General features: G+C 40.9%; 1 pseudogene; it reads left to right on the forward strand.

Moving 5' to 3' along the window:
- The window catches only part of LOC126471245 (heat shock 70 kDa protein 14-like), a 196715-nt pseudogene extending 189274 nt beyond the window's left edge, over nucleotides 1-7441 (forward strand).
- Nucleotides 7442-9043: the final 1602 nt, after the last annotated feature.

Genomic DNA, 9043 nt, shown 5'->3' on the forward strand with positions numbered 1-9043 from the left:
AAAAATAAAATAAAATAAAATAAAACAATTATTTACTGATTACTAATTGAAAGCTTATGTGATCTGATGTCTGTGGAGTGCAAGGAAGGAAAACATTTATGCTGACAGGACAGCTGCCCTGATCCTATTTGCCAATTCTGAAAACTGCTATAAGTAAAATAAACTTTTCTGCTGACTATCATGACACATGGGCTTCAGTTCCCTCAGCCATTTTGGACAATGAGGTATATGGCATCTGAGAAATGAAGTTTGTGCCTGTTTACAAAGTACTGCATGATGCTTTAATATACATACTCCAGCACACGCCCTGATCTTTTGTCATCTAATTTTTTCATTTCTCTGCAGAAATTCATTCAGTGTGAATTGAATTTCTCTTGATCTCAGTAGGAACTGCTGTTTATTGCACATCACTGCCCTTACATGGTACAATATACATTGCCATATAGTGAATGTGTGTCAGAATTGTTTAAAGCTCTCTAGCCTCCTTCAATATATTGTACAGACTGTCAATACTGCTCATAGAGGGTCAGTATTATTGCAAAATAAATATTGAGCATGGGAGGGCTTCTCAAGTTTTTGAGCAGATAATTCAGTACGTGCTTCCTCCTCAGTTAAAGGTTGTGAAATCCCTCTGTGGGTCTGGGGTTTAGAATAGGCCCGAGGTATTCCTGCCTGTCGTACGAAGTGACTGAAAGGAGTTTCACACGTTTCGGCCTTTATGTGATGGTCCTCTGTAGGGTTTGATCTCCATTCTTCGGATTTTCCCGAAGAGCGAGCCAACTGGGGAAGGGTGCCTTATAAGGTGGATCGTGTCCATCGTGCATTGAGAACTTTAGCCTACTTTCTTGTTGCTGCATTGCAGTCCTGCCCATTCTCCATCTCTTGGGCAAGCACACCTTCCTGGGTTCATTTTCGACCATGCACTACGCAGTGTCAATTTCTACGTCGACGATGACCATGGACTTCTTTGCACCTGATATCCAGCTCGGTAGCCAGTCCGTTGTGGTGGGGCTGCCACATACCCTGTTGGTTGTAGCCCCCCGACCACACAGGGATCGCTCTGCTGATGCCTGCGCCATTATCTCCCTATGTATGCCAAGGGGTAGATGCCCATCCTCTGGGGTATCGGGACTCACGGCAATGGCCATCCTGCCAGGTGGCCTTTGCTACGGCTGGGTTGCGCCTGTGGGAAGCGCCCCTGGTCAGAGTGGGTGGCATCAGGGCGGATGGCACATGATGAAGCGTAGTCCATCATCTCTTACTGGTGGTGAAACACCAGCAGTCTCTAAGCGATCATGAGCTCAATTCAACGCACAGAAGTATGACCCCAAATTATTCCCCTCCCTGGCCACACCATGGGAAGAACGTCATGCTAAGGATGGCAGCGGGTCTTATTCGCGCCAGTACCTTAGATGTTCGAGAGCTGATGGGGAATCTTTCATGACAATGAAGCCTCAGTTTTTTGTTGAGCATTTAGAGGACAAGTTTGGGAAGGTGGAGGGCTTGTCCAAAATGAGATCTGGGTCAGTCTTGATCAAAACAGCATCTTCTGCCCAGTCATGGGAGTTACTTGCTTGTGACAAGCTGGGGGATATTTCTGTAACCATCACTTACATGGTCCAGGGTATCATATTTCACAGAGACCTTCTTTTGCAGTCCGATGATGAGCTGCGCACCAATTTAGAGCGGTGAGGTGTACATTTCGTGTGGCGTGTCGACTGGAGTCCGAAGGATAATCAGGTTGCCACCGGTGCCTTCATCTTGGCCTTTGAGGGTGATGCATTGCCCGAGAAGGTCAAGGTGATGGTCTACCGGTGTGATGTAAAGCCCTATATCCCTACCCTGTGCTGGAAGTTCGGCCATATGTTTTCCCGCTGTACTTCTAGCGTCACATGCCGAGATTACTGACGCCCATCACTTCCCAATACTCCATGTGCCCTGCCTCCCATCTGGGTCAGCTGTGGAGAGCACCATTCGCCTTGCTCGCCTGACTGCAGGATTCTCCAGAACGAAAGGAAAATCGTGGAGTACAAGACGCTAGACAGACTGACCTACACTGAAGCTAAGAGAAAATTTGAATGCCTGCATCCTGTGTGTATGACATAGTCTTAAGCCGCTGCTACAGCAGTTCTGGCACAGTCAGCTCAGTGGTGAAGGCTGGAATTTGCATGCCAATACCACAATTGGACATTCACTGAGTGACGATAAATGGCCTTTCCAGATTAATTGGTCAGGTGACCGTTGGTGTGTATGGCATGAAACATCTGAAAGCAAGGGGTATCAGGCTGGAGGTGGGAATGGGGGTGTGGGACATTCCAGCAGAAATGCGATCTATTGGCTGGAGCCCGCTGACATCACAGTGAGGCAGCACAGCATAGCATAGCACAGCAGTTTGATTATTCAGTAGATGTACTGCACCACACTTGCTTTGGGGTGTTATTCATTCATTTTACTTTCAATTTGGTTCAATACATAGTTGAACAAATTAAATAAAGTGGCATGACAGATGTATTACACATTAGGAAATGATAATTAAGATGAAACATAACTCACTTGTTTGGTGTAGAAACAGATGGTAGTGTAGACTGTTCCACATTTCTGTTGCCGTTTATCAGATGAAGGTGAAATCCATAGCAGCTTCCTCCTTGTGCATATCTCTTTATAGTTTCCAATTTTGCTTATTGATTCAGAGACCTAATCCTTAAATGAATGTTCTTTTTCCTACATAAAGAGCAATAACTGTGTGGAAACTGTTTCAAAATAGAGCACAGACACTTTACAACATTTTTTTGTTTGCGCACTCCGTTTCCATTAAAATCAACAAATTCTCCTTCAAACTGCAACATGTTGTTTTTCCGTGCTCGTATTGGAGAGTAATGATCATCGTGAGATGTAATTGATATCCAGTCTGCAATAGACTCTTCTAATTCACTTTTTGCTACTGGAATACCTAACAATTTATCATTGTTTTGGTACTTAAATGCAGTATAACTTGCAATGTATTTCACTGCATCTGGAAGAACATCCAGAATTGCTGCACAACCACACAGTTTTACCTCATCCATACAAATTATAAAAGTGGGTGTGCGTATATATGTATGCATGTATGGGGCATTCAGAAGCCAAGCTGACTGACTACATCAAATGAAAATGTTCAGTACAAACAATTAGTTATTGAGTTATTTTAAAAAAAGCTCTAAAATTTTTCAGCATATTTAGAATAAACTGATGTTAAGGTTACGTTTTCAGCACTTTATAAATATATAAAAAAATTCAATGGCTGTCTCTCCCATAAGAAAAACTGCTTTGTATGGAGTGAGTCACATTGCCGACTGAAAGGTGTTGACAAAATATTGTGTGGTTTGAATACAGGCAATTTTATGAAACAAATAAACACAAGCAGGACCATTTTACATGAAAAAATCACAAGTATTAATGTAAGTAATTAAATAGTACTTAATGTACAAGTAGAAAATGCGGTCTCCCCCCCCCCCCCCCCTCTCGCACACCATGGAGATCAGTCTTCATGTACTATAAAGAAGACCATGTGGAACATCAGCTAGACTTTCTAAAGGTCAGTTTCCATTTTTTGTGGGGATATTAATTTTTCCAAATGGCATTTCTGGCGAGAAAGTAGTTTTATATTGGATAGCAAATGGTTCAGCCTTATCAGTATTGATCCATCTCTTTGTCAGCTAGTTAATTGTTTCACCTTCAACATTTCTTTTCCTATGGGTGATACATTTTTCTAAGTTTGCTGTTGAATGGAAGTTTTCGTGGTTCATTTCTGTTAGGTAATCAGTGTTACATTCCTTGCAGCTAAGAACATCATCATACTGATCTCTTAGACAAAAGATGTGATTACTAGTTTTTAGTCTCTTTTTAATAAAAGAAAAATCTGTATCATTTGGAAGGTAACTGTGTCCTGGCGGAAGGAACTTTTAAGACAATAGTTTGTGTTACCTCTCGTATTTTGCAGGTATTTTATAAGACGGAGAAAAACATTTGTGTTGCAGTTTTGATTGCTGCATGAGCGAGAGTATGTGAAAATATGTTTGCCATTACTGCCATGGAGAGTCAGGTGTTCTATTAGACAAGAGCTTATTTCTTGCAAACCTCTCGAACCACCAGTTTGGGACCATACATACATACATGTAATCTATTTTGTAATTAAACATGAACACCAAAATCATGGACATAAGAGATCTGTACGACATTTAGTTCGGGAGGTATGAGGTCATAAACAGTGAATGCGTGAAAAACTACTGCATCAAGCATGATGGTTAAATTTATTACTTCTTTGCTGCTAACTCAATTTGCAACACATTTCGGAAACAGTAATCACATGTGCCACTGAATGTACCTAAAAGTCTGTATCATTACATGACATACAGTACAGGAGATATGACATTACACACAGAGAGATGCTTGAGAAACGGCCACACCATGCATGATTTTTTAATTTATTACTTCATTACTACTAACTCTATTCACAACACGTTTTGCACACTGTATCACATATGCCACTTTATGTACCTGCAAAATTATGTCATTATACAGCACGTAGCTCAGCAGATACGATATAAACATTAAGATGCCTGAAAATGAAACTGCAGGTTGAAATTCGCTAGACATATAGTCGAAATATATGTACAAATATGCATGAAATATGTTAAATATGTGTGAAATAAATTTGACATGTAGATATACGAGCAAAGCCGTCTGTAAACAACTCATCGTAAACCCCTGGAAAAATTTCTGATTTGGTAAACACACTGGTTACAATTTGGAAAGAAATACTGATGGGGTAAGAACTGCCAGTCTCTTGTTTGGATGACTGTGATAATGTGGGGAGAGAAAGGAGGAGGAGGGCAGATACTGAGGGGGGAGGAGGAGAGAGGCACAGATAGGAGGAGACGGACAGAGCTAGGGGGCAGAGAGGGGAGAGGAGGAGATTGACACAGAAAGGAAATGGCAGGAGATGAACATAGAGGGGGGGGGGGGGGAGGAGACTCATAGATAGAGGGGGACGAGGAAATGGACAGAGAAAGGAAAAAGGATAAGATGAGATGAACAGAGAGAGGTGGAGGAGGAGAGGGAATGAGCAGATAGACGGAGGAGGAAGCAGCATATTGACAGGGTGGGGGGGGGGGGGGAGGATATGGACAGAAGGAGGAGTGGGAGGAGGTGGTTAGACAGAGACAGGGGGAAGGAGGTGGACTAATAGAAGATTGGAATAAATACGTACCATGGCAATTCCAAATACTCAGCTAGCATGTTAATAAATTTTCTTAGACATTCACAGCTTCTGGGATTTCTCGTGTTGGTGATCCCTCGACAACATTTATACAGAGTTAATTTGTAATAAAACTTAGGGATACAGAATCTGGGTCGACATTACACTGAAAAAGACTCTGCATTTAATTCTTCAGTAATTGGTGTGTTTCCAGAGAAGGAAGTATCACTTGCATTACCTGGAAATTTAAGGAGACACACCTCATTTCTCTCTTCAAATACAAAATATTTCTAATCCTCATACCCTAGGAGAAAATTTTTCCAAGCGATCTTCATTTAGTCTGGAAGTTAATATGTAGCTGACTTTCATACTTTTTAGACTTTCAAAAAGTCCAAAGAGAGATCTTATTGACGTAATGAAACATTTTTCGAAAGGCAACAAACTGTCTCTATCACCACCTTGCACTCGGGAACAAATGTCTAGGAGTCTCTTTAGAGTATTCTCCTGAATTGTGACATTCATTCCACATCCCCGTTGCAGAGGTGAGCATTCGTCTTTTGGAACTCTTAGAGCTCGAGAAATCAAAGACACCAATAACGAATTCATTCTGCTTTGCACGTCGTCTTAGATTTAAGTGTGCTTCAGTAATGTGGTGTGTTGTCATTAGGTCACTTTTTTATGTTTAAAAATTTATTTTAAGATAATATTTTAGCTATAATTAATTGGAGTGTTATTTATGCTCTTGCTTCTTACCTCTTTGCTTACATCCTGGCTTTGTGTAGTTTATTCTCCATGTCAGTTTGTGCTGGGGATTGCTTTGGGTAGTACCTTCCTTCTGGAAAGTAACCGTAGAAGTTTGTTTCTTGAATCTCATTCATAATCTTCAGGCCAAAATTGAATTGAACGTGCATGTACAGTTACCACATTCACTTTGGCTGCATGTTTGTGTCGAACTGTTGCTCATCTTTGGGAAATGCGTGATAAATAATGTTTGTTATCTTTTGAGCAATATTAATGCATTGTGCCACAGCCCAATTTCAGTGACCCTTGCTCACGATTGACACAAAACAAGTTATTTTCTTTACACGCACAGCCACAACAGTTCTCAAAGCGACATCAAGGCATACAGAGGTGTCGAAGAACTTCTTGCTCACCAGGAGCCAGAATGGTTTACCTCCTTATTCTGTTGTCCGTGGGAGGAGGGAACATTATGGTCTGGGGAATGTTTTCATGGCATTCCCATGATGATCTTATCATTGTGGAAGAGAGAGTGCAGCAATGAAAGTAGGCATCTATTCTTGGGGACCATGTTCGCCCTTACTTGCAATTTGTTTTTCCTAGGCACGTTCACATGTACCAGCAGGACAAGGAGCATGTCGCACAGCTCACTTTACACATGTGTAGTTCGAAGAGCGCCAGGATGAGTTGACTGTGCTCTCCTGGCCACCAAACTCCCCAGATTTAAACCCGATCAAGAATCTCTGGGACAACCTCGATCAGGCTGTTTGTGCCATGGATCCTCGACCGTGAAACCTAGCCTAGCTGGCCACAGCACTGGAGCTGGCATGGCTCCACATCCCTGTTGGCACCTTCCAGAACCTTATTGACACTTTTCCTGCATGTCCTGCAGTGGTCCGACACTGTGTGTGTGTGTGTGTGTGTGTGTGTGTGTGTGTGTGTGTGTGGGGGGGGGGGGGGGTTAAATGTGCTATACAGTAAATGTAATAAATTGTTTCAGCTGACGCTTGATGATGTGTCGGCTTCCAGCAGTTTAACTGCTGAAATAAATGTAAACAGGTATGTAAATTTCATATTTTTGATTGTGAAGAGGGAGGTGGTTGTTGTTATTTTAATGTATGAATAGTCAGCAAATAAATGTATGCCTACCACATATTTGACCAGTTGACTGACCCGCATTTTTTTCTTTTTATTTTTTTAAATTTTTATTATTTGCTGATGTTCAAAGTTTAAAAATTTATTTTTATGGTATGTGTTGCAACTTTGCTTTGCTACTCTGTTGCCTTTGATATTCATTCACTTTTCTCCCTTTTAGTATTGGAAGTTTGCATGCAAGCATAACTGATACTGCAACACAGAAGAAATCTTCCTTTCGACGAGGTCCTCCGGCATCAGATGGACAATAATTCATTTGAAAAATTATATGTTGATATTGCCTGTGATATTAAAATAAAATGTTTTCATATACTTATTGAGCATTCAGCCATCCTCTCCCCTTTCTCTCCTTACTGTTAACAGTAGTAATTAGAGACTGGTTTATATGCATTTGGATGTTGCTTATGCATTGGCATATTTGGCTCCTTCTCACTGGTTACTGCTTATTTTGACTAAAAACTAGTGACGATGCATATTTTCACCTATGTTTACAATATTTTAAAAATTTAGATGGGCAGTCTCTAGCTCGATCTAGTTTTGATGTCTTACAGATTGACCGCAACCTAGAACTGCATGCAATCACTAACCGAGAGGCCACTGCATAGTGAAATCATTACAGAAGAGGAACAGGAACAGGCAGACAGTCAATGCTCCTGCACTGGCTAATCCAGGTTAATCCCCTCCACTGTCATACCGTACGCGTCGGTAACAGTTGAATTAAACTAATCAAGCTTTCAGTCGCATGTCCGTGGTTTCAGTTTAGCTTTCCATTTACACACAGTTGAACGTGTTTACATGTTGTGTGCCATGTTGCCTGAAAAAAGAAACCTCATTTCATGGATAGCTGACCATCCTGAAACATTTACATATGACGAAATTGCTTTATATTGTCAAGTTTGTGAGAGAAACGTTCCGTGCAAAAAAAAAAAAAAAAAAGTGTCAAATAGACCAGCATGTCAAGACAAGTCGTCGTATCACAGGAATGCAGAAGAAAGGACCAGCAAGTTGCAGTACCAGGGATTTGTCCAAAAGAAAACAAAAAGTTGGTTGAACATGGATGTGTGTGAAGCATTCACTGCAAGCAACATTCCTCTTCACAAACATACAAACCCTATCCTCAAAGGCTTCCTGCACAAATAAGGCTTAAATCATAATATATACCAGATGAATCAACACTGCATAAAAATTACATACTGACAATTTACGTAAATGTTCTGGAAGAAATACACTATGAACTCGAGGACAGCATTATCTGGATTTCAGTTGATGAAACTACAAACACTTGTGGCCTTTACATTGCAAACTTAATTGTTGGTGCTTTAAAAGAAGAGCCTTCTTCTACCTATTTAGCGTCCTGCAAAGAACTTGAAAAAGTAGATCATCCTATGATTGCCAGATTTGTGAATGAGGGTATTAGAAAAATATTTCCAGAATCTTCTGCAGATGAAAGGGTGTTTGTGTTTATTTCAGATGCTGCTCCCTATATGATCAAAGCAGGAAAAGCCCTCAGAGTGTTTTATCCCAATTTGATTAATGGGACGGGCTTTGCTCATTGAGTACATCACCTTGCTGAAGGAGTACGTTCCACATTTGTGAATGTCAATGAACTGATTTCATCCTCAAAGACAGTGTTTCTAAGGGCTCCTGCTTGCATCAAGACGTACAAAGAAAAAAACACCAAACGTGCCTTGACCTCCCGAACCAGTGGTAACTCGTTGGGGTATGTGGGTTGAAGCTGTGTTTTTTTAAATGAACATTTTGAGGCCAATAGAGGGATAGTAAACAATTTCGATAGTGCAGAGACGTTGGCAGTTTGCCAGTGCAAGGAAGCTTTTAATGATTCCTGTATTAAAAAAGACATTGCTGTGATTAGTACTCATTTTTCCCATATACCTGCAAGTATTAAAAAGCTTG

This window comes from Schistocerca serialis, chromosome 3 (assembly GCF_023864345.2).
Source record: "Schistocerca serialis cubense isolate TAMUIC-IGC-003099 chromosome 3, iqSchSeri2.2, whole genome shotgun sequence".
NCBI lineage: Eukaryota > Metazoa > Arthropoda > Insecta > Orthoptera > Acrididae > Schistocerca > Schistocerca serialis.